General features: G+C 48.2%; 1 pseudogene; it reads right to left on the bottom strand.

Annotated features, from left to right (window-relative positions):
* Positions 1-22886: 22886 nt before the first annotated feature.
* LOC122476551 lies at positions 22887-24149 on the bottom strand (annotated as a pseudogene).
* Positions 24150-25439: the final 1290 nt, after the last annotated feature.

The raw sequence follows: 25439 nt of genomic DNA on the forward strand, positions 1-25439 counted from the left end.
ATTGCTTGTTTAAATAAGTGAATACCCAAATGAATGGATCCTGGCGTGAAAGATTCCACAGCATCTTGTATCTGCCTATTCTGTTGTCTAATTTCAGTGAGAAAACTTCTTGGTCCTAAACCGAATCTTTGTGGAAACATTTTCCTGTCTTCTCTCCCACTGGACTCATCACCTTTTTCCCTTTATTGTGTATTTTCGCATGCTTGGAAACCCTTACTAACACCTGTTCCACCATTTCTTTTTCATATTTCCCTCTTTGTCTTTCTTTTTTTCCCCCTCCTCTATCTTCTTTAATAAACCACAGAGCCCACAAAACTACCACATAACTGAACGTGTATTCTCAAATAAACGCTCAGAAGGCAGCAAGACTCCAATACATCGCACCTCGGGCTGTTCTCCAGCAGCCTGGGATATTTTTGTGGTACATCAAAGGAGCGGGCATCTCCCCGAGGCCACTCTTGGAGTGAACCGGCAGCCAGGGTGCACAGATCTTCCCACCTCCAAAAGAAAACGATGAGTCATCTCCTCCCACCCCCCCCCCCCCCCCCCCCCCCCCCCGCCCACCTCCAGCTCCACCGCAGGAAGCTAGGAAAGTAAAAGCATTAGAAGCACACTGGGCCCCAGGTCAGCCTGAGCAAATCTGTGCACTTACCCAGACCATTTCTTTATAGTAATAAGGAGAAAGGTGATGATACATTTCACCAATAGGCAGACCTCTTTTCAAAGCCTTCCAATTTCACCCCCCGGGGCCCATACACATGTGGTTGGTGGTCACCGAACGTTCTTGGCCTTCCAGCATAGTGGCTGAGAAAATATGGAATCCTGTGTCTTTAAGAACTGAAACTGTGTAGAAACAGGATTTGATACCCTGTAGGAGACAGGAGACTTCCCTTTTGCTGCTCAAGTTTCAACTTCAGTTATCAGGAACTGAGCAGGGGGGGATAGAACCTGGACCTCAGCAGCACAGGTCTGGGAGGCTGTTGCTTTCTGGAGATGAATACACTCTTCTTTCTTTTTGAATGTACCTCATCACAGTGAAAAATACGTTTAAGAAAGTCCCTGGTTGACTCTGCACGTCCCAAGGGTTCTCTGGAAGAGAGAACACCCTGTCTAGTTCCAGATGCTGGCTGGTCCCAGGATTCCCCGGCGCTGCCCTTGGTCAGGCTGGGTGCCCCGTGGGCATGAGGTGCAACCAGACCCGGGAGCAGGCACCACAGCGCCCAGCTCAACGTGCTGGCCAGAGAGCACGCTGGCTGACGGCAGAGTCGAGGGTCCCTACGGTGGAAGGCTTTGAGAGTCACATAGTCCAACCTCCCTTTCTTCACAGCTAAGGCTGTCACAGCCCAGGATGCCAGCAGTGTGGCGCTGAGGACAGTCTGTGCGTGGCATGGTCAGGCCTGTCAGGAATCCAAGTATCTTGACTTCCTGTGGTGTGGCTTTTCGGCCCCTTCCACAGAGTTACCCAAGCCACTGCCTCACACAGGCTGTGTTGGGGAATGTGGTTGTACTGGTGTATCTCGCTTGTCCCCTAAGCCCATACACCTGATCCATTCCCCACTCTTCTCTTCCTCCTTTGTGTCTGCAGGCTGATCCCTCCATCCTTCACCCCGTGCTCCCCTGATGGCTAGTTTCCAACTGGTGTTGACCCATGAGAGGCACCGGGAGGAGACCGGAGAGTGAAAGCAGGGAGAGACTGGCAGGCTATTTCTTCCTTGTCCCTCCTGGTTTGGAGCCTTCATTCTGGCAGTGGCTGCTTCCTCTGTGACTATAGCTTCTCCTGCACTGGCAACCCCTCCTGCACAGCTCATTTGCCCTGGGCCTCAGTGGTACCGTCCTCTCCCTCTGCCCCTTCAGGCGTAGAGGTGGTAACAGCTTCCCACTGATGAAATCCCTCAGCTGCCTCAACATCCCTTGTTGGTTCCCCCAAGTCCTGCCCACATCCCTGTAAATTGTACCTTCATTAAAGTCTCTTCAGAAGAATCATCAGAGTGGGATCCTGGAACCTGACAGACTTGATGATGAAATTCTAAACCAAGGGGCTAATGAAGTCCATGCTAAGTAACACTACCACCACAGGCAGCAAAACCATGGAGAAAATGGCTTTGTACTTGCTCAGAGCCTAAGACTCAGTGTCTGTTCAACTAATCAACGCCCAGAGAGCACGTTTCTCACCAGTAGGGCCCCCCGCCCCGACCCCGGAGCTTAAAGGGTGGCTGGCGTTTGCCCATCTCTGGCACTGCCTCCTGGGCTCTGACTTCCTGGGATCTCTCTGTGGGATGTGCAGAAATTATTCTCTCAACCTCTCTCACCTCCAGTCCCGTGTATACGCCCAATCTGCTCTTTATTTCCCGAAGCCTGGAAAATGAGGCCGTCATCCACACAGCTTCCTCAGCTAAAACCTGCAGTTACCCGGGTTCTGGTTCCATCAAATCCAGTGCTCCCAGAATGCATCCCTGTCTTCCCTCTGTCTTCACTCTGTTCCTATAAAAGCCGCTTTGTCTGGACTAGTAGTTCTCAACCGGGATCAACTGGGGCGTTTTTGCAAATGCAGGTGCTTTAACTCTCCTTCCCTCTGCTTCCTAAGGAGATATAGAAAATTTTGACCAGAATAGGATGTATCTTACGACTACCCAGACCCCCACATTCGGAGTTCCATTGGTTTTGAGCTTCATTTTCTCTTACTCGGAATCCCTTCTTCCCTGGTCTCCTGCCTCTGAAAGCCCGTCCGCACACCAGTGGAATTATCCACCAAAAGGCCAAATCTGAGCAGTTTTTTCCCTTGTTTAAGAAGCTTCAGTAGCTATAACGATAAAAACCAACCTGCCTGGCCAAACAAAGCCTTTTGCCATCTGGTTCTAACCTATCCTTTTAACTTCATATCTGGAGGTACAGAGAGACAAAAGCAGATGACAGAGGAGCCGAGAGGGGATGGACACAGACAGGAGACGATATTAAATATTTAGGGGCTCCAGCTGCTGAGGCCAGGACAGGAGCCTTGGATCCAGGACTGCCCTCCAAGCTGAGAACCCATGAGGTCTTTCTCAGGATTTCCATGAGACTTGATCTTCTGGATAGTTTCACATGCAACTCCTTCATTTAACTAAATGGGATGAATTTTAGTTCCTTATGATCTGGAAAACCTAAGTAAATCAATGCCTTTCATGAATGTCCCCACCTGTTAAGTATTTAGTCACCTTTCAACCCACAGTTCAAATGGTGTCTCCCTTGAGGAGCTCTTCTGAGTTGGAGTGATTCACTGATTGGAGTGATTCTTCCCTTCTCTCTGCTGTCTCCGTTAAAGCATTGGTTTTGTTTTATTCTTTTTTTTTTACTTAAAAAATTTTTTTTAACGTATTTGTTTTTGAGAGACAGAGAGACAGAGCATGAGTGAGGAAGGGGCAGAGAGAGAGGGAGACAAAGAATCCAACACAGGCTCCAGGGTCTGAACTGTCAGGTGTCATGACCTGAGCTGAAGTCGGATGCTTAACTGACTGAGCCACCCAGGCACCCCTCTTCTATTTTAGATTCATTGTATTACTTTTAAAATTCCATGTAAATTTACAATCACCTTGTCAATGTCTAAAATCCATAGTTGTGAAAAAATAAATAAAAACCATAGTGGTGTGCAAATATGATTGCCCTGAATCTATGGATCCATTTGGAGAGACTAACATCTTGATAATATTGAGTCTTTCAATCCATGAATGTGGTATATCTCTTCATTTATTCAAGCATTCTTTAGTTGCTCTCAGCTTACATATGTTTTTTACATATTCAGTATTTTATAATATTCAATGTAGAAGTCTTAGACATCTTTCATTAAATTTACCCCTAAGTATTATATGCTTTCTGATGTTTTTATGAATGGGATTTATAAGATTATAATTTCCCAATTGTTTGTTGCTAGTGTGCTGGTTTTTGTATATTGACCCTGTATCCTTTAACCTTCTTAAGTTCACTTATTAATTCTAGTTGGATTGGGTTATTTTTAAGATTCCTTGGAGTTTTCTATGTAGCCGGTAAATAGAGAAAGTTTTACTTTTTGCTTTCCAAATTTTGTGCCTTTTCATTCTTTTTCTTGTTTTGTACATTGGCTAAGGAATCAGCACAATATTCAATAGGTGTGTTAAAAGCAGTCATGCTTTCATTGTTACGCTAGGGGAAAGAAAGCATTCAGTCTTTCACCACGAAGTATCTTGTTAGCTGTAGGTTTTTTTGTGTTTTTTTGTTTTGTTTTGTTTTTCAGAATTACCCTTTATCAAGTTGAGAAGTTCACTTCCATTTTTAGTTTGCTGAGAGTTTTTAGTCATGAGGGAATATTGAATTTTTTCAAATGTTTTTGCTGCATCTATTGAGATGATTGTTTGATTTTTAAAATCTTGTATTCTATTAATATGGTCAATTGCATTGATTTATTTCTTTTTTCTTTTTTTTAATTTAAATTCAGGTAACTTAACATACACATTGATTTATTTTTGAATGCTGAATCAACCTTTCATTCCTGGGATAAACCCCATTTGGTCATGGTACATTCTTCTTTTCGTATATTGCTGGATTCGATTTGCCAACATTTTGTTAAGAATTTTTGCATCCATCTTCATGAGAAATAGTGGTCTGTGGTGTTTTTGTTGAATTTTTTGTCAGATTTTGTCATAACGGTTTTTTAATTAAAATTAAATTTTTAATGAAACATATGCATAATTTTTTCAAAAATCAACTAGTGCTAAAAGGTTTATGGAACAATTAGAATTAGTTTTAGCTACAAATATAGCAGAAAAGCCCAGGGGCGCCTGGGTGGCTCAGTCGGTTGAGTGTCCGACTTTGGCTCAGGTCATGATCTCACGGTTTGTGGGTTTGAGCCCTGCGTCGGGCTCTGTGTTGACAGCTCGGAGCCTGGAGCCTGGAGCCTGTTTCTGTGTCTCCCTCTCTCTGCCCCTCCTCCACTCATGCTCTGTCTCTCTCTGCCTCTCAAAAATAAAGAAACGTAATTAAAAAAAATTTTTTTTAAAGCCCCAAATACTTGTTCTTAAACAAGAAACATTTTTTTTTTTCCCCATATAAAAGCTGTTTAAGGTGAAAGGAGTCAAGCTGGTATGGCAGCACCATTGTGTCACCAAAGACCCAGGCTCATTTTCTTTTTCTACTTATCCTTAGGGTCACTTCATATTCCAAGATGGCTGCTGGAGCTCCACTCATCAGGTGCAGCTTCCAGGCCAACAGCAAGACAAAGGGGAAGAAAAGAAAAAGGGTATCTGTCTCTCACTTTTACAGAGACTTTCCAAAGACCCTTTTAATTGTGTTTCTTTGATCACAATTTTATCATATGGGCACATCTCGTTGCAAGGAGGGTTGGGAGATATAATCTTTTAGCTGGGTATGTTGTCGAGGATTTGGTTACTAAGGAAGAAGGGGAGGGTGGATACAAGCAATATGCTGAGCAAAAGAAAATCCAGGACACAAAAAGAGTATATACTATATGATTCCACTTAGATGCAACTGTAGAAAAGCCGAGTCTAACTTACAGTGACAGAAAACACATCATTGATTGTGGTATTGATCCCAGGATTGAATAGGGTGGGCACAAGGAAACTTTTTGAGATGATGGAAATGTTCTGTGACTCGATTGTAGTGATGGTTATAAAGGTGTATAAATTGATCAAAATTCATCTAAATGTGCACTTATAAATTGTATTTATTATACCGTATATAAAATATACCTCAACTTTATTGTTGATTTTTTGTAAGTATGGAAAATCCCAGCACTACAATAAAACTGCTCTTAAATTTTGTTTATCTCCTTATCTTTATGTGACTGAAATGAGAATGCGCATAATGACTTTGAATCGTGCCTTTTTCACTTAACATTATGTCATAAAATTTTCCGCGTTGCTACGTCAATCTTCATAATCACCATTTTAAATGACTCTATAATTCTTTGGGAATTGAAGGTGTTATCTATATATTATATATTCGTATATACACTCAGAAAAAAATACATATACACACACGCAAATATTCAGAAATACCAAATAGTGCACAGTAAAAACTAAGTCTTCCCCTCTAGCTCTGACCTTCAAGGCCCCTTACTTAGAAGCAGTGGACAATACAGTTTCTAATACGTACCTCCAGAAATGTTCTATGCACATAAAGACCTATATGTGGACACTTCCCCCTCTCCTTTTAGACACAAATAAGACAATACGAGATACTTGCTGTTTCACGTACTACATCTTGGATACCATCTCGTGTTCACACACTGAGACAGACCTCATGCTTTTGAACCACTGCATAACATTCCAAGGATGGATGTTCTATAATTTACTAAACTAATATTGATAAACACTTAGGGTGTTCCTAGGGGTTTTCTTTTCCTATTACACATGCCACAAGATGTAATGTTGAGGTTTCGACTCGGCTGCCAAGTTAGAGAATACATTCCAAAGGAATTGCTGGACTGCATGAAAAATTTACCACAGAAGTAACTGGAAGCTGGTGACCTGATCACTGAAACTTCTCAGCTACCCCAAGGATATAAAAGGGTGGAGAGAGAGGAGATTGTGAAGGGCTTTGTGAAGGCTGCCTCCATGCCCTGAAGATAAGAAAAAGAAATTTAACAGGGTAACTCAAGGAGCTTGATATACGTCCCTGCAGTCTGGGGGACTCAGCAAGCCAGGGCCACCTTCTGCCTGGAAAGTGCTGAGGGGAAGGAATGCTGCCTTATTAGCAGAGAGAGGGGGTGTGGCTGCAGCCTGGGCTCGTCTCATGGGGTCAGGGTTTGTCCCAAGAAAATTACACACGTTTTCCTGTGCAGCAGTTGGCGTGGGTTGTCTTAAGTCAGTGCCAGCTCTGGTCTGCCCTTGTCTTTCTCTGCTGTCAGCTGCAGGCTCAGAAGCCCAGTCTTAGCTCCTTGCTCACGGAACACAGCCTGTTGCCCTCATATCCTTAGTGCAAGTCAGGAGCAGACACTCCTGGAGCCAGGAAATGGACCTGGACACAGCTCTCAGCCTGGCTCCTTGCCTTTGACCCTTCCTCAGCCCTTAGCGTGGCAGCACACCCTGTGGGCTGGGCCGAAACAGAGACCTCGTGGATCACTGTGCTGATCCTGAAGGGGCTTTTCTCTTCCGTTTCTACCACCCGCACCAAAGACAGGCGCTTCCCTTTCACAGGGTGCATGCAGACCTCCACCCTCCTGCCACCCACTGTCCTCTGGGAGAGCCTGCTTTCTGGGCTCCTTCCCCTCATCGCTCCTCCCCTGCTACAGGCCAGCAGCCAAGGCCAGCAGCGCACACACCCCATCGTGTGATCTGTCCTTCTGTGCCTGGGTTGTTCTCTCCCTGCTGCCCCCATTCTCAGCCAGGCCCAGAGCTGGCTGCCTCCAGAACAGAGTACATGGTTAGTGATGACCAGCCGCTGGTGGCATCATTGGAGCACAGCAAACTCTGCAAGGAAAGTCAGTGCCCATGAAAATAATACCCAACCCAGCACCGCTTTTGTAACTTTAACGTGCGCTGGAAGAAGCTGGGCGTCTTGCTAAACTGCAGCTCCTGACCCGGGAGATTTTGACGGCTGCAGAGTCTGTGTTTCTAACAAGCTCCCAGGTGATGCCATTGCTGCATCTGTGGGCAAAACCGAGTGGCAGGCACGTAATACATTCCAAAGCTACTGTGATTTGTAAAAACGTCATTCTTTAGGATCATGTCATTAATTCAGAATAATTGAGGTAGGGAGCACAGTCTGAGTTTTAGAAAGTAGATTCTTTAAATATTGCAGAGTACCAGGGTTTTTGCTTCTTCCAAAGAGATGTATTTTCACTGGATGGGGTGGCAGAGGGTTAAAAAAAAAAGAGGGTCCCGTGGATCTGCTCCAATGAAGAGGGAAACAAAGTCACAGGTCTGTTTTCCTGCTGAACTACAGGGCCTTGAAACAGCTTGGAAATGCCTGATTCTGTCTCATTGGCTAAGATGCTACAACTGGTTATCTTACCCATTGCTTTCTTGGCACCCAGGGCCCTTTTTAGTTTCTTTCCCCCTCGTCCTCATGGAGTGTGCTCTCATATATTCATTGAATACATGAACAATGAACTGAATTTGTTTGCTTAGAAATCAGTTTTCTCATAGATGGTAGAAAAGTAAACTTTGGGGGCACCTGGATGGCTCAGTTGGTTGGGCAACCTCGGCTCAGGTCATGATCTCACAGTTGCTGGGTTGAAGCCCCGTGTCAGGCTCTGTGTTGACAGCTCAGCGCCTGGGGCCTGCTTAGGATTCTCTGTCTCCTTCTCTCTGCCCCTCCCCTGCTCGCACGCACTCTCTCAAAATAAATAAATAGACATTAAAAAAAAAAAAAGAAAAGAGAAGTAAACTTTGGTGCCATCCCTACATTGTTGCAAGGTCTGTGCACCATCCAGATTAATGACGCTTTCCCAAGACCTTAGCCCAGGGCCTGGCACCCATTTCTTTCCTGTGCCCCTGCATGCCCGGGGATTACTCAGAGGTAGGTGAGTGTGTTTTCCCAAGCAAGGCTGAGCAATCGCCTTCACTGCCCAGCAATGACGGCTTGTAACAGCCCATTTATTATCACCACTCCCTGCCTATGTCAGGTACAGGTGGGGGGGAGGGGGGGAGGCGGTGCAGGAGGATTGACAGGCAAGTCAAGAGGCTGCTTTCAGAGGGTGCTCAGTAAATTGTTGCAAGGTTTCTCCCTGAGTCATCAGGGCATGAAAGAGCTTGGAGGACTGGGATTGTCCTACTAGCGGCTGAGATCTCTCTGGATGTGAGCAGACACAGATGCCTCTGGCCGCCACCCCACCAGCTGCCACCTCATTTGCCTGATGATTTACATGCCTGGGTCTTGGACACTCACCCGGAGGGATGTTTCTGGGCTGTTTGGGTAAAATACATGCTTTATGCCTATCTGTGCAAGTGAGGAGTTTTGGGGAGGGATCAAGGATCAGGAAACTCGATTTCTGGCTGTTTCCTTAATTCTGCATTTCTACCAGAGATGCCTGCTGCTGATGCAGGCATAGCCATGAAGTTGGAGCATCTCACTCGAGTCTGCCTTACAAAGAAATTCATGGGGGGTCCTTGGCGTTGGAGAGGGGTGCACAAAGAGAGCTGGTGAGTATAACCCTGGCTTTTGAGGAACCGACAACCTGAGCAGGATCAGAAACAAAGCAAGATCCTAAGAATGCTCACGGAGGAACCTCTGTACAAATGGGCTCAGGGGGCATAAGGGCACAAGGGTGGTGACCACGTAGGGGTCAGAGGTACTGTGGCCTGGTAGAAGGTGGGGGGTGTGTTAGCTGGGCCCTCTGGGGAGTTAATCTATCCAAGATCTCTGTTTCCCCTGTATAGCAAGAGTAATAACACCTGCCCGCACAGCTGCTTTAAGGATTAAATGAGATCATGGATGTGAAAGACCTAGACCAGCAACTAGCTCTAAATGGCCTTGGTCACAATCATTATTAGTGTTAGTAAGATGAAACTATGGATCGGCCATGGTGCTGCCTTACATATCCCGCCTGCCTGCCGCCTTTCCCACTGTGAGGAAGGGCTGCCCTGAGTTCCTGCGGTCCCCCGAACCGTGAGTGTTCTTTGGGGTCTATAGTGTCAATGCTGGACAGAGCACAGGTGCCACCTGTGGCCACCAAACAGGATGGACCAGAATGAGGCTGACAGGCCCGCTTGAGGGCAACACTTGGGACCTCAGCCTCAGGACCATCCCCAGCCAGCGGGCTGTCACGTGTCAGTGGACCAGGAGGCTGCATGGTGAGTGGGTAAAAGCACAGAGCCAAACGGGATGCAAACCCTGTGCTCTCACCAGTTGTAGGACTTGGCAAGTTCTTGAACCTCTCTGTGCCTCTGTTTCTTGATCTGCCAAATGAGGGTAATAACAGTACCTACCACACAGGGTTGTTGAGAGAATCAAGGAGGCCAATACATAGGAAGTGCTTGGAACAGTGCCCGGCATAGAGTACACACGATGTAAATGGTAGCTATTCCTATTTAGCAGAGGTCCTTGGATGTGCAAACCTGGGTTTTGTCACTCTCTGATCATTTTGAGGGGGTGACTGGCATGTGTAGGGTAGTATTAGGAGGGGGTGTGGCCAGAGGACTGAGGACAGCCAGGTGGGCGGGCAGAGCCCTCCGACAGGTCTGTGGCTCTGCAGGGAAGGAGAGGATAAGGTTGGCAGCCGGGAGAGAGGAGGGCACCAGCCTGTCCAAGGTCAAACACTTCCTCTTGCTCGTATTCTAGGAGCAGGGAGCTCAGGGCCGGGCCCAGGATGACATCTCCTTGTTCCACAGATAGAGAATGGCTGTGTCTACATGACCCTTCGGGGGACCACGTCTGTCAACAGCAGCCTGCACTTCCTAACCCGTGGGGCAGCCCCTCAGTTTCAGGATTGGGGCCTGAACCTTACCGTGGTGACATCTGACTTTTCCTAGAATGATTTTCCTTCTTTCCATTTCCTTCTTTACTTAAAAAAGAAAAAAAAGAAAAAAAAAAAGCCTTGCTGTGTCATATCTATTTTCATAAGTCACCTTGGGGTGTTCTTAGAATAGGCAGAGAATAAACATACTAGTTCCTGGAGTTCTTATTTAGCTTTCTTGAAGTTTTTACAGTATCTATCTATCTATCTATCTATATCTATCTACCTACCTACCTATCTATCTAATATTCAGATTAAAGCCGTGAGAAAGATCCCAAGCCCCCAGTTCCAGGCATATTCACCAAGCTCTAGCTCTGAGGAGCCCTGTTTACAAACCACCAGTCTGCTCCATAGAAACTGTGCAATGCTTAGTATGACAGTTTGATACAAAAAAAAAAAAAAAAAAGGAAGTAAGATGGTTTCTTAGGACCTTTAGGGCAATTTGCTAACTACTGGTGGGCACTAACTGCTAAAGAATGAATATGGGTTAATATCCAATAGGAAAGCACTATGAACAAAAACAAAAGTCCGTTTACCCTTCTATTATATAAGATAATCATCTGTGAGTTTAAGTAACAATTAGGCCTTAAGTGCTACTGATAGAGTTTAATAATTAAACGAGTCCTGGACGTGAAATGTATAAGAAAGCATTTGAAAGTAGTTTCGGAACTGAATTTTAACTGACGATCATTACAACCTATGGGCTGCCTCAGTTTCCCCATACACTGAATTCCCTGTTCCTCCAAATGCTCCCACTTTCCCCTTTCTCTCCTTTCATGTTTAACTCTCGTTCCTCAGAACCCAGCTCCTTCATGAAGCCTCTTCGGATCCATCCCGTGCAAACCCTGTAGCATTTTGTCACTCTTAGGCTTCTGTGTATTCGGATGCGGGCCTGGCTCCCTCCCTCCCCGCCCCCCCCAAAGGAACAAGGCAGTGTCTGAGTCGCTTTGCACACAGTGATCAGCCCACACTAGGGCAGTTCCACCAGTAACACCTACTGTTCTTTCCTAATTCTGCCCGGTACCTAACTCAGTGTCTGCTTCTCAAATAATTACAACCTATATGGTGACGTTGGTATAAAGACAAACATAGTAATATAATGTATTAAAACATTTTCTCTAGGGGTGCCTGGCTGGCTTAGTCAGTAGAGCATGTGACTCTCAATCTCAGGGTTGTAAGTTCAAGCCCCACGTTGGGCATGGAACCCACTTTAAAAAAAAGAAAAATAAAACATTTTCTTTATACCTAAAAATTCATTTTTTAAATCTGATTTAAAAAAATTAAAACATTTTTGTAAGTGCCCCCTGAAGTATTATGGGCCCTTGGCACTATGCGGGTGTATAAGGCCACCATTTCCTGGTTTGGCAGACTTGGGCAATTCACTGAAGTCTTCTGCGTTTAGTTTTCTTATTTGTAGATTGGCAATGATAATAATATGACCCAGTTTACAAGATTAAACGTTAGCTATTACTTATTTAGTATCGCACAGTCAAAAGTAGAGAAACAAAAGGAAAAAAAAATCTAGATTTCTTCTTATGCTCTGAGCCAACCTCAAATCTAGTTTTTCATTTTATTCTTGGCAAAGACGGACTTCCTATTTCAAAGGAAAAGCGCTACAAAAACAAACAAAACCAAACCCAAAGCTCTTTCCGAAACATCCAAGGACTCTCGCCAAACAGCAACTTGATGAGTTCACAGTAATGAATCAGAAACACACGCTTTAGATTTCCTTCTCAAAGTCCCAAGAGGAAAGCAGGAAGGCGAGGACTTCAGAGAGCAGCTGGCCGTGCCAGCCTCGCTCTGCCAGCTGAGCGGGAGGTGGGGTCGTCTGAGAACCCCTCAGACAGCGCCCCCCACTGCCGGGCTCAGCTCACATTTGTCCTGGGTCCTCCCCCAGAGAGCAGGAGGCCCTGACCAGAAACCAGATTGCTATTACCAGAGCACCCCAAACCCAGTATCTGGTTACTGCTTAATCCCTGACCGCTGATCCATTCATTCCTAGCTGCAGGTAGGATTTCTAAGAAAGATTTGGGGGGTAGAGGTGGTACATCTCTGTGGGTGATGTTTTCTAGGAAACTGAGCTAGCTTCCTGAGAGATGTCACACACTGGAACCTTCCCAGTGGCTGGCAGGGGAACTCTGGAATGACTCAAGTGAGGACCTGAACCAGGAAAGGATGGGTTATGGCCTAAAACCACACCCTTTTCTCATTTTGTCAAACAGCATCCGTTTCAATTACAGCTTCAACAGCACCGCCCCCTCCCTGCCAACCAGGAAGCTTTCCTAAATGAACCAGAAGCCCTTTCCACCCCAGGTTACCCCACCCCCCACCTCCCACCTCCAACACTGTCATTTGCATTTGCATATGCAGTTAGCTTTTTTAGTGACAAGCAGTGATCTCTGAACAGCTTCAGCACGGCCCTCTGATGGAATCTAATGAGCCGGTGGCAGCTTGTTTAAAGATCTTGGCTGAGGTCTCAGAGCCTGTTTGCCAGGTAATCAGTCAACACACGTGGACTGCTTGTGCATCGTCAGTAAAGCCTTTTTTTGCAGGCACTGGTTTGTGCAAGACAGAGAGATGGTGAGGGAGCACCCAGCTCTTAGAAATGGAGAAGTCAGGAAGGACAGAAATAGAAGCCCCAAAGAACTCCAGACGTAAACATCTCTGCACTGGCTTCTTCACCTGTGTGACCATGCACAGCAGAGGCAAGAGTTCCACGCTCATCCGGCCGAGGTTCTAGAGCCAGGGTCCTCCCCCTGCCTTAGCAGGCCTTTATATGGAACACATGGTCTCTCCAGTACTGAGTCGAATCAACACGGAGCTTTGCCGCCATCCCCTACCCACCCTAGACATCCCCCCTGCCCTGGGAAGCAGAAGGGGCTCCCTGGCCTAGAGGTGAGTACAAAGCTCTAGCTCTTATCACTCAAAATTGGACACCACTTGCCCCACGGCAGAGAAGGGGGGTGGTCACTCAGCAATTGTAATGGCAGGTCCACGCAAGCACCCACCACCTGGAGAAGACAAGATGGAGGAAGAACCGTAGCCAGAGGCTGTGGTTTGCGGCGATCCGCTATGACCTGCTTTAATTACTGTGTATCAGGCCCGGGGCCAGTGCTGGGCCTTCTGAACACAGAGATATACAAGACAGCCCTCTGGCCATCAGATATCCTAGATGAAGTCAGCCCCAAACCCAAGGCTGCCTGGACGAAATGCCAGATGACTGGTGCACGCCAGCAATAAGAACACACCAGTAAGATCAGTGGAAAAGACATACCAATGGTAACATTTACTGAGCACTTACTACATGTCAAGCGCTACGCTCCCTGGCTTACATATATGTAATTTTTCCAGCAGTCCGTGAGGTGGGTACTAGAATTACTCCCATTTCATCTATGAGAAAAGTGAGGTTCAAGAGATGAAAGAGCTCCGCCTGGCGGCACACAATTTTATATGTCTTTTTTTTTTTTTTAATGTTTATTTATTTTTGAGAGACCGAGAGAGGCAGCATGAGAGGGGGAGGGGCAGAGAGAGAGAGAGAGACCCAGACTATGAAGCAGGCTCCAGGCTCATCACAGAGCCCGAGGGTTGGGGGCGGGGCTCGAACTCACCAGCCACAACCTACAAGCCGCAAGATCATGACCCCAGCCCAAGTCTGATGCTCAACCGGCTGAGCCACCCAGGCGCCCCTACAATTTTAATGGCAGATACAGGATTCGAACTCAGAGTTCCGCCTCATCAAGTGCGCCTGTGCACAAACGTACCCGTGCATGCTTTTCTTAAGTGATGGGAAAAGACTTTGGGAAAGCAGGCGCCGGGACTCTGACTCCTATTTGTAACTGATTTTTGACATAAAGAAAAAAACTTCGATGGCTGAGTTTTAAAGTCGGAGGGTGCCTTAGGGTGAAGAGATCATGTGAATTGTAATTAACAATTTTTCTTAAGATCGAAGTAGAGTTGGCATACAATGTTGTTTGTATTCGTTTCAGGAGTATAGCCTAGTGAGCGGACAATTTCATACATTACTCAGTGCTCACCATGATTAAGTGGAGTCACCATCTGCTACCATGCAACAGTATTGCAACAGTATTGAGTTGCAAAGAGGTAATTTCTGAGGCTTCGTTTTGCAATATTTAAAATCCTCGCCTTGGGAGCGGGCTGAAATGACGTGTAACGTGGGAGGGCAGTGGGCTGGGCCCGGCCGGCGGCGGGGAGGCGCTGGGGGACAGAGGGAGGGAGAAGCCGCTCGGTCCGCCCCGGGGGCCCTGCCTGGGAGTCCCGGCGGAGTCCCTGCCCCGAGGGGTCTAGCTTCCCGAACGCGGCCGGCAGCGGGAGGGAGCGGGGAGTCTCCTCTACGACCGTTTTCCGCGACCTGGGGGTCCCTCTCTTAGGGCCGGCCTGATCCGGTGGGTGCTGGTCTCCGGTCCTCGGAGCTGGTGTCAGGCCAGCCCCGGAGTCGCCTGAACCACAGCGCCATCTTGTGGCCGCGGACGGGCTCCTCTGGCTCGGGTACCCGGAGCTCTCCGCCCCTGCGCTGGTGGGCCCCCCACTGGCTTCCTCCTGGTGCAGGGAGCCCACGGGGGAAGTGGGCCTGGGTGCCAAGATCTGCCTGGCTCGGAGAACTGCCTTCTCATAATGGAAGCATAATGGAAGGAATGATCCTTAGATCCGGGCAGGCCAGACCCCTGCCCCCTTGATTGTGAGCTTTTGTCCCCAAGCCTCTCTTGACCTCCATTTTCTCACCTGGAAGAGGGTGTAGTAACACTGGGCGGAGATTAAATTACAAATCCCTTAGAGCAGTGTCTTCAGCAGGAGCTCAATACGTCATCGATGGTGTCGTTGTCCTCCGTCACTGCAACAGGTCTCAATGCTGCGGACACTCATGATTGGCAGATGGCAGGTGCTCTGGGTGCACTGCAAACTAGCAGTGATGCCTTCTGAATGCCAGCTCGATAGTAGGACAGGCGTAGCACTAAACATTTGCCTCTTTTCATAAAAGGTAACAGTCTGGTTGGTCTTGCACACCATGTAAAAGTATCTGGCTGTCCTATTCTTCAGCCCAGAAGAACGTCCCATCGTCACAGTCACTCCCGCCTCCCACACCTGCCTGTAGGAGGCCCTCTTGGAACAAAACTGTCCCACTCCTCGTAGGCATCGCCGTAGCGAGGAAAAAAGGGAAATAGTGTGGACCTGGGGCAAGGTACTAACTTCACCAAACCTTGTTTCTCGTCTGCAAATCGGAGATATTAATTCCTATCTCCGAAGGCTTTTTTTTTTTTTTTGGAATTAATTGAGGTACTCATGTAAAACATGTAGAACAGTGGATTTAGCATGCATTAGCATCAGCAGAGAACTTACTGAAATACTAGTCATTGGGCCTCACCCAGAGTTTCTGAATCCATTTTTCTGGGGTGAGGCTCAAGAATTTGCATTTCTAATTTGCATCTCTGGAGATGTTGGTACAATCTGTCCAGGAACCGAACTCGGAGAAAGGCTAATCTAGCACATAGTAGACCCTCAATTAACGTTCACTGCCATTCCCCAATCACCCAGGTATGCATTAAAAGGAAGAATGAGGAAATATGGGGGAGTATTAACCCGAATCCAACTAAGTGAAAGTTGCAAACCCTGCACCCGGCTAGTAATAGGAACAGCTTCATGTAACAAAGGTTAATTGAATGTCTTCTTCTGTTCATTTCTTTCACGTGCTTTGCTGGGCGGTGCTTCACTCGCGCTCACCGTCTCATCTGAGGCTCCTCAACGTCATCTGAAGGGCATCTTATAGAGGCGAGGTGACTTGCTCGGGGGTTCAGAGCTCTGGGAGGCGAGGCACAGACTCAGCTGGGGTTGGACTATGCCCGGGGCCCTTCCCAGCTGCCCTCAGACACACAAGCATGCTTGTAGAGGCTGGGTCCGCCGGCCCATGTGCTCACCCGGTTTGGGGTCAAGGGCCAAATGGTCTCCCCTAGCCAGGTTCTTTGACTTTCTCTCTCTCTCTTCTCACCCATGGGATGCTGGGTACTTCCAGAGCATGGGTTGTGTCCTGACCTCTGGCTGCTTGCTCTGGGCCCCCAGGCCCCAGCAAGAGGAGGAGGCCTATGGGGTTTGGGGTAGAGTCAGCAGTTCTCCCCCCCACCCCCACTTGGCATCCAGACCCTACCCAGGCCCTGTGGGTCTCAGAAGGAGTCCCCTTTCCCCATCCCGGCATCCGAGAGGCCACAGAGACCCGGTCTGAGCAACACGTGAGCGAGCCACCTTGAGGTCTAAAAGGAGCTGCTGCCCTCCCCGACTCAGCCTGGAGGGGGGAGGGGTGGAGCACTGATTGCCTGGACTCCAGGACACCAGGGTTCCCAGATTGAGTTCCTATGGTTGGTAGAAAGAACAAGGCCTTTAGAACAAAAGAGCTGGTTTGAACAAACCCCAGGTTTCTGCTGCCAAAATAGCTAGGCAGGCTTTAAAAAATCTCCCAATTTCTTTGCCTGTGCTTATTTCCTTTTCTGCAAAAACGGGCTGAGGAGGACCTGCCTCCCAGAATTGCTGTGTGGCCTGATGCCAGCTGTGTGTTCAAGATGCTGGCACCTAATGAGCCATTCTTCCCCTTTGACATCCATCCCTGTCCCTACGGTCAGCCTGTCCCCGGGGGTACACAGGCGGTGAGCCCAAGTCCCTGCCTGCTGGCTGGGTGCTTCTATCCCACAGCCTCGCCCAAATAGGACTACAGCAGAAGGTCTGAGACTGGGTCTGACTGGGGGTGTTGGGTACCGGAGGCGAGGCCGCTGGTCCAAGGGACGGGCACCCAGCGTGTGAACCCTGCGGCCGGGGCACGAAAGCTGGGCTGGAGTCAGAGCGGGTGGCTTGCTAATGGTTTTCAGGGCTTTGCCTTGGAGGTGTGGAGAGCCGTGTGACTCACCGCTGTGCCAGCCAGGGAGACTGGAGGCTCCTCCATCCGGCAGCCTCTGCCCTTGGCACCTTCCATTTCATGTTTGTTCGTTCGTTCATCTGTCCCACAAATCCTTGTCAGAAACCCCGAGTGTGCTGGGCCCTGGGAACACAGGCCTGGGTGAGGAAGACGGACTCCACTCGGGGAGGACTGAGGTGGGTTACCTCCCATTCGTCCCCGCTTCTCCTCGCCAGACCATGAATGAGGGTGAAGGTAGGCAAGTAGGAGCTTTCCTTCAGGTGCCCGGGATTCACCCCTTTTCTCATGGGGTCACAGGGAAGGCCTGATGGAGAAGTTTCTGAGGCTGACTGGTCTGCTCTGGACTCCTGCAGAGATGTGGATGAGAAAGGAAGAGGCATTGAAGGTTATGCCTGGGGGACGCGGCTATGGGATGGGCTTTAAGGGAAAAGGGGTCAGTTTGGTTCCAGTTCCAGTGTTTTCTTAAGTTTCTTTTCTTTTAGAAGATGAAAAGGGAGTCCAGAAGCCCAGGGTGGGGACGTTGGTGGATAAGAGGGAGGATGGAGAGAGGGCAAACGCTTCTGTGGCCCCAGCTGCCTCGAGTCTTCCTTTCCCGTTTCTCTGTCTCTGTCTCCCCTTCTTCTCTGGCCGTCACCTCTGCTCTCTTGTCTCCTCAAAGCCTCCCCCTCCCAGACTATCTCTGAAGCCCCGGGGAATCACTGAAAACTACAACGACCCTCAAACCTGCTCCCCACCTCTGCATCTGCTATCTAGATTTTGCTTCAAAGTTTTGTCCCTGACTCACAACTAGAAAAGAACTCCTGATGAGAAAAGAGAGAGAGAGAGAGAGAGAGAGAGAGAGAGAGAGAGAGAATCTGGGGATTTCAGTTGGAGAATGGAAGGAGCCTCCTTCGTGCTCAGGTGACGGTGACTTTGCACTGTGGCTAGTGAGCTGTCAGTGGGACATCACCACCGACCCCAGACCCCACACCAATCCTGCTAAGTGGGGAAATTGGCTCTTTGAGGTCTGATTAAAGGCTAAGTGACACAGGGTGATAGTTAAGTGACTTGTCTACGGGTATTAAATAAAGATTAGTTCTCCTGTCCATTTCCTCCTCCAACTTTCCTTGGAGGTGCCAGATATTCCTGAGACCCCTCTTGTCGTTTCTGTGGCCATGGACCACCTTCTGGCCTCTTGCCCAAGTGCCAGAGCTTAGAGGTGGTTAGAAGTTTTGGCGTAAGAAACCTGGGTTCTTATTAGCTGTGGGAACTTGGCCAGGGCTTAACTTCTCAGAGAGTTAGTTTTCTCATCCATAAAATGGGGATAATAATAACATTTCCCATTGGGAGGCTGTGAGGAATAAATGAGATAATGAATGTGAAGGGCTTAACATGTTGCCTGGTAGACAGTACGTTCTCAGTGTATGTTGGCCAATAATAATGGCAATAATATTTCCACTTGGATGGCCTGCAAGCACCTTGTACTCGGTAGTTCTTCCCTACAAACCAGCTCGCTGGCCTCGCTTTTTAGTTTCCTTCCATGGAGTCAGCATCCCTCCATCGTGTCCTTGGGAACTTGGCCACTTGGATTCTACTTTGTTCCTTCCTCATGACCGGTCTACCATCGCCCCCATGCCCAGGCTCAGCCCTTCACGGGTCTTCCCTGGGACTCCCTGACCTGAGTCCCCTCATTCAATCCCTCCCACCGCCATCAGATTTAGCGTTTGGATTATGCGACTCTCCTCCTCAAGAACCTCTAGGGACTCCTTAGTGGCCACTACCATAGGTGACTGTCCACTCCTCACCCTGATGGCTGTGGTCCTCCACTATGGCTTGACATACCTACCACCCTCCTCCCTGCCCTCTCCCTCCCACAACTTTTTCCCTTGGAAGGATGCAACTGTCCCCACTGCCCTCCTGCTCCCCTGTGTGTGCCCTGCGAGCAGGACAGACTCGCAGAGACTATCCTGCATAACAAAAGGAATCTTTTGTTGCTACCCTCAACCCACCAATAAACCTGGTCCATTTATGTTCGTCAAGGTCTCCAGAGGAATGGATTTAATAGAATGTGTATATATAATCTATAATCTATAATCTATACACATGCTCCTGTCCAAAGACTGTCTGTGGTAGAACCAGGAAGAGCCAATACTGCAGATGAAGACTGAAGGCAGCTGGCTGGAGAATTCTCTCTAGCTCAGGAGAGGCTGGTCTTTCTATTCTATTTAGGACTTCAACGATTGGATGAGGTCAGCCAATAGTACTCAGAGCCCACCGATTTAAATGTCCATCTCATCCCAAAACACCTAGAACAATGTTTGACCAACTGTCTGGGCACTGGGAAGTCCCATCAGGTTGACACATGAAATTAACCATCATACCACTTTTATCCCTCTCAATGTCTACCCTCTTGAAAGGGTCATAAAGACACATCCACCTTGATGTGTCTCCCAGGAACATTTACACTGTATCTCTAATGGTGGAACTTTAGCACTGCTTTCCCAGGCAAAGGAAGCATGATTTGGGGTGGCAGCTGCGGGACGGCGGGGGTGGGGGGGGGGTGTTCTTCCTGAAGCCTCTGAAGAAATCACAGCACAATGGCATCTCTGCCAGCTGGTGGCTTTCTATGACCAATGTTCCCACTAGGTCTGGTTCACTCTTTTGCAGATTGGCAGAGTACAAGAGTTAATTTCTAGCCTCTCTTCAAGCTGACTTTGGCCCAAGCACAGCGGCAAGAAAAATTGTGAAGTAGACCAAAATACAGGGTATGAGACCAACCAAAACCACAAAAGAGAACCCTGCTGCCAGGCCAGTGAGGAAACAGGAGATTCCAGAGGCTCAAGAGGCTGGGAAGTGGAACCCAGGGCGAAAGTGTGTACGTGTGTGTGTGTGTGTGCGTGCACACGTGAGCCCTGACAGAAAGAACTGGAAACACATCTCGCCCTTCCTCAGGCTCTGATGTCTCAGGTGTCTCTGGCCACAGACCTGTCCAAGCCCAGCCCGTTCTGCCCTTCTTTTTTGCCCCTTCGCCCACAACTCTCAGATGCCAGGATTCAGGATCTGTCCCCGTGGGTGTTGGCCAGTGCCCCTGACTTAGGTGCTCAGTCTTCAGGGTGTTGGGGAATCGCCATGGGGTAGGACTAAGGAGGCCCACATTCTTCTTCTGGTTCTGCCTCCACATCTGCTTCAGCATCTTCTATTAAAAAGTGACTCAAAGCTAGCTGATCTCCCAGGTCTCTTCTAGCTCACACGATGTGTGATTAATTATTTGGGAAAACAGTGAGATTCAGTGAATCAGTATGTGCAAATGTTTCAGTTGCAAATAACACAATACTTGGAATAAAGAGCTAAATGACAGGGGCTGACTCATTAGCAAATCCACAGAATATAGGAAGGTGGTTCTGGGATTGGTGTGGTGTCTCCAGGAGGTCATGAAGGGCTCAGGCTCTTTCCATCTTCTCTTTCCATGCCTTCTTTGGGGCTTCTGCTATGTCCCCTCATGGTGGCCAGATGGCTACAGGGGCTCCAAGTTTTCCTTCTCAAGCAGGAAGAAATGGGGGAGGGGCACAGCCTTTCCAGCAGGGAACTCTTTCCCAGAAGCTTCCATCTAGCAGCTTCCTCTTGGGTCTCTTTGGCCAGAACTGGGTCATAGGTCTAGACCAATCACTGGACGGGAAGATGGGATTGACTAGTCATGATCCATCCCCTTGGAACAGGTGGATATATGAGCAAATGAAACCTTGGGGTTCTATTAGCAAGAAAGGGGTGGAGCAGCTGTTGGCTGGGCTACTGATAGTGCCTGCCACAACCGGGGGAATGATTTTAGGAGCAAGAAACAGAAACAGCATCTGGTTGTTACAACCAGCAAGGGAATTTATCGGAAAGAGGTACAGGGTGAGTCTGAAGAAAGAAGCAGGAAGCACAATAAATGCTTTTTAGCCGGCCTGCTCTGGACCCCTCATCACTGTGAAAGAATTCTAGTGTCTCTTCACTTTGTGCCACTGGTTCAACATTGAAGTCTTGGGGCACGTTGTACTGAATCGGGCCGATGACACGGACACCTGGGTGCGTAGAGGGGCACCTGGCCTTTTTGGTCTCCAGCGTAGCCACCTACCAAGACCTTATACACTGGGAGATTCTCCTTCAATAGGAAAGAAAGTGTGGGATGGTGTCCAGCCAACGCAAAGCCAGACAGCCCAGCTAATATCTAAGAATTGGAAAAGCCTCTCTTAAGCCTGCAGTTTGGGAGATGCAGTACATGGGAAGGCAGGGTTGGGCTTGTTTATGTCCACCAGGATTAATTACCAGGAGGCAAAGTAATTCCTAGATGTTTCATATCATTTTGCAAGTCTCTTTGACCGTGGGGTAAGTTTAATTTCATTGTAACACTGACACCTGTTTATGTCAGCCAACTTTGCAGTGCGGTTAGCTATTCACACCTTCAGGGAAATAGATACGGTTAAAAACAAACAGCAGACATTGGAAAGGAACAGTATCGGCGGGGAAGCTGGGCTGGGGAGCCGTGTGGTTAGTTAACTGTTGCTGTCGTTCTTGTTGGGTACAGTATACTTTATTGATGGTACATGATAAGGTACGGGAGCTGCTTCTCCGCCAGGGTCTTCTCTGACGGGCCACCAAGAGAGGGTAGTGATGGGAGCAGAGGCTCTGTAGGGGCACCAATTACATCTGGTTGAATTGGCTAGACAGAGAGAAGCAAGTGGTCTTGGTTCTGTTATATTGAGGCACAACTTCTGGTCATCCGAATGACCTCCAGTTGCACCTGGGTGGCTCAGGCCGTTAAGCGTCCTGCTCTTGATCTCAGCTCAGGTCTTGATCTCGGGGTTGTGAGTTCAAGCCCCATGTTGGACTCTGTGCTGGGCATGAAGCTTGCTTAAAAAATAAAAAAATAAAATGAGTCAAACACAAGCTCACACAGCATCAGTCTCAACATCCCTGAACACAAGATTCCAGGTCTGGGATGGATGGAAGGTTGGGGCAAGAGAGCTCCCAGCCAGTGATGTGCATGTGCACACATGCGCGTGTGTGTACACACACACACACACACACACACACACACACACACAGCATAAACGCATGTACGTGCTCAATGCCCCCAGCCAGGGCTGACCTCCTGCAATGTGCATTGCGGTGAAATTGAATCCTGATGCCACACCAGTGAGCACTGAGAGCCCCGGGCAGGCTGCTCCTGGATCTGGAGAGGGCAAAGCCACAGGATCTGTTGAGGTAGGTGATGGACTGGATTTTAATTGGTACTAAGTGACCTCTTTGCTGGAGGCTTCAGGGTAGGATTTATCCTTACACTTAGTAAAGGAGGTCATCGCGTAAGGAATATCAAACGTCTTTTCCTGCATCCACTACAATTTAGACTTTTCAAATACTTCAACCCTTCCCCTCGGTGCACACTCAACATGGGCAAAGAAACTCAACAACGGTCATCATTGCAATTATCTAAAAAGAAACATTCTCTTATCAGTTTAAACTCTCAACTCGAATATTCAAATCCAATCACTATGCAATTTTAATCAACTGTTGCTGTTGTTCTTGTTGGGTACAGTATACTTTATTGATGGTACATGATAAGGTACGGCTCCCCAGTTCCCTCCCCTTCTTCAGGGGAGTCTGGGATGGAAACTGTGTAGAGGTTAGGAGATTCTCATTGTGTTTGGGGATGAACTGGGGCAAAGACTCCCCAGCAGCTGAGCACCTTTCTCATCTATTGCTTTTACTGGGGCTGGTGGTCCAGGGGGCTCTTACTCCTTAGAGGCCATGTAGACCATCAGGTCCACCACTCAGTTTCTAGAGCCAAATTCACTATCATACCAAGAAACAAGCTTGAAAAAGTGGTCATTGAGGGGAATGCCAGCCCCAGTATCAGAGGTGGAAGAGTCAGTGCCACCGTTAAAGTTGCAGGAGACAACCTGGTCCTCGGTGTGCCCCAGGATGCCCTTGAGGGGGTCCTCTGATGCCTGCGTCACCACCTTCTAGATGTGATTGTATTTGGCAGCTTTCTCCAGGTGGCAGGTCAGACCCACAACATTGTGGTTGGGGACACTGAAGGCCATTCCATGATCTTCCCATTCAACCAACTCAGGGATGAGCTTGCCTACAGCATTGGCAGCACCAGTAGAAGCAGAGATGATGTTCTGGGCAGTCCCTCAGCCATCACACGGTTTCCCAGGCCATCTGTGGTCTTTTGGGTAGCAGTGATGGCATGGACTGTGGTCATGAGTCCCTCCACAATGCCAAAGTTGTCATGGATGACCTTGGCCAGACGGGCCAAGCAATTGGTGGTACAGGAGGTGTTGCTGAAAATCTTGAGTGAGTTGTCATACTTCTCTGGTTCACACCCATCACAAACATGGGAGCATCAGCAGAAGGGGCAGAGATGATGACCCTCTTGGCCTCACCCTTCAAGCGAGCCCCAGCCTTCTTCGTGGAGGTAAAGACCCCAGTGGACTACACAACATCTTCAGCACCAGCGTCACCCCATTTGATGTTGGTGGGATTTCATTCTTGGAAGAAGTGTATGGGCTTTCTATTGATGACAAGTTTCCTGTTCTCAGCCTTGACTGTGCTATTGAAATTGCAGCGGCTGGAATCATACTGGAACATGAAGACCATGTAACTGAGGTCTATTAAGAAGTCACTGATGGTGACAATATCCACTTTGCCAGAGTTAAAAGCAGCCCTTGTGACCAGGTGCCCAATATGGCCAAATCCATTTACTCTGACCTTCACCATCGTGTCTTGGGAACATGGCTGGCACTGCACCAGAAGATGCAGCTGTCTGTCGAACAGAGAGGAGCAGAGAGCACAATTTTAATCCTCTTTAAAACAACTTCTTCCCTCAGATTATCAGGTCCATTAAATATAAGCCTCCTGAGGGACCGTCACAAAGTCTCTTCTCAGGAGCTCTGGGGGAGGCGCTCAGATCACCAGGCCTGAGGAAGCTCTGGACCCTGGGCACAGACAAGGAGGATTCAGAGAAGGGGGAGATGGGGAGCCCTCCCTCCTGCCATCTGGATCCCTCTGTGACTCAGTCTCCTTCAGCTGAAACTCCCCCATTGCCCACAAACCTCACGCTCAGCCAATTTGTCTGTGAGCACAGGCTTGCAAGCGACGAGCACTAAATCAAAGCAGTTTTCCTGAATCAGGAAAATGATGAGCACATTCCAAACCTTTACAGGCTTTTCTTTCTCCGTTTCTGGAGAATTTAAAAATAGATCTGGAGATGACTCTTTGCAGCTGAATTCCACAGGCATGATATCCTCTTTCCAGAGTAGAGATGTAAGGGAAACAGCTGACTGGAAAGGCCTTTCCTTGATGTCATTAATTGTCCTCCTGGTCCAATGTTAGGATCTCAACTACTAAGTGGCAGGCACCAGTGTTTGGGCAGGGCCAGCCCTGGGCAACAGCACAGAAGACCCTTCCATTCTCTTCTCCCCTCATTTCCGTGGTGTACCCACTCCGCTTGCCCTCTGTTCTTTCCCACTGCAAGGTACAGTGGAGTGTATCTCCAGTTTGGCTCATCTTCAGCTGCACCTGGGGTGTGTGGAAACACAGATTGCTGAGCCCTGCCCCTGGAGAGTGATTCAGGAATCTGTATTTTGGGACCAAGAATGTGTATTTTTAACTATTCCCTTGGTGATTCCGAAGATCAGCCCAGTTTAAGAAACACTGGCGTAGTGCTATGAGCAAGGACTTTGGAATCAAAGACAAAGTTGAGCTCAAACTTAACTTCTGCCACTGTGGCCAGGGACCATTACAAAGCTTCTCTGAGTCTCAATTTGCCCATCTGTAAAATACGAAGCTTGAGTAAAGTAATGTATTTTAAATTTTTTCAGATTGAAAATCGTTGTTCTTCTTCTTCCCAAATATAAAATCAGATTCTCCCCAAACAACTCATTAAGCCAGGGGAGAATCAAGAATATGAGTCATGTTGCTAAAAAGAAAAGGACCATGCCTGCCTGCCACCCTACCCTCCATCTCCACCCTATCCCATCTGGGAGAGCACAGGGCAGAGGTCATGACTTCAAGCCTCTCAAGCAGCTAGTGGAGGCCTGATGCTGGAGCCCTAAGTGAGTTGGGGCAATCCTG

Source organism: Prionailurus bengalensis, chromosome E4 (genome assembly GCF_016509475.1).
Source record: "Prionailurus bengalensis isolate Pbe53 chromosome E4, Fcat_Pben_1.1_paternal_pri, whole genome shotgun sequence".
In the NCBI taxonomy this organism is placed as follows: Eukaryota; Metazoa; Chordata; class Mammalia; order Carnivora; family Felidae; genus Prionailurus; species Prionailurus bengalensis.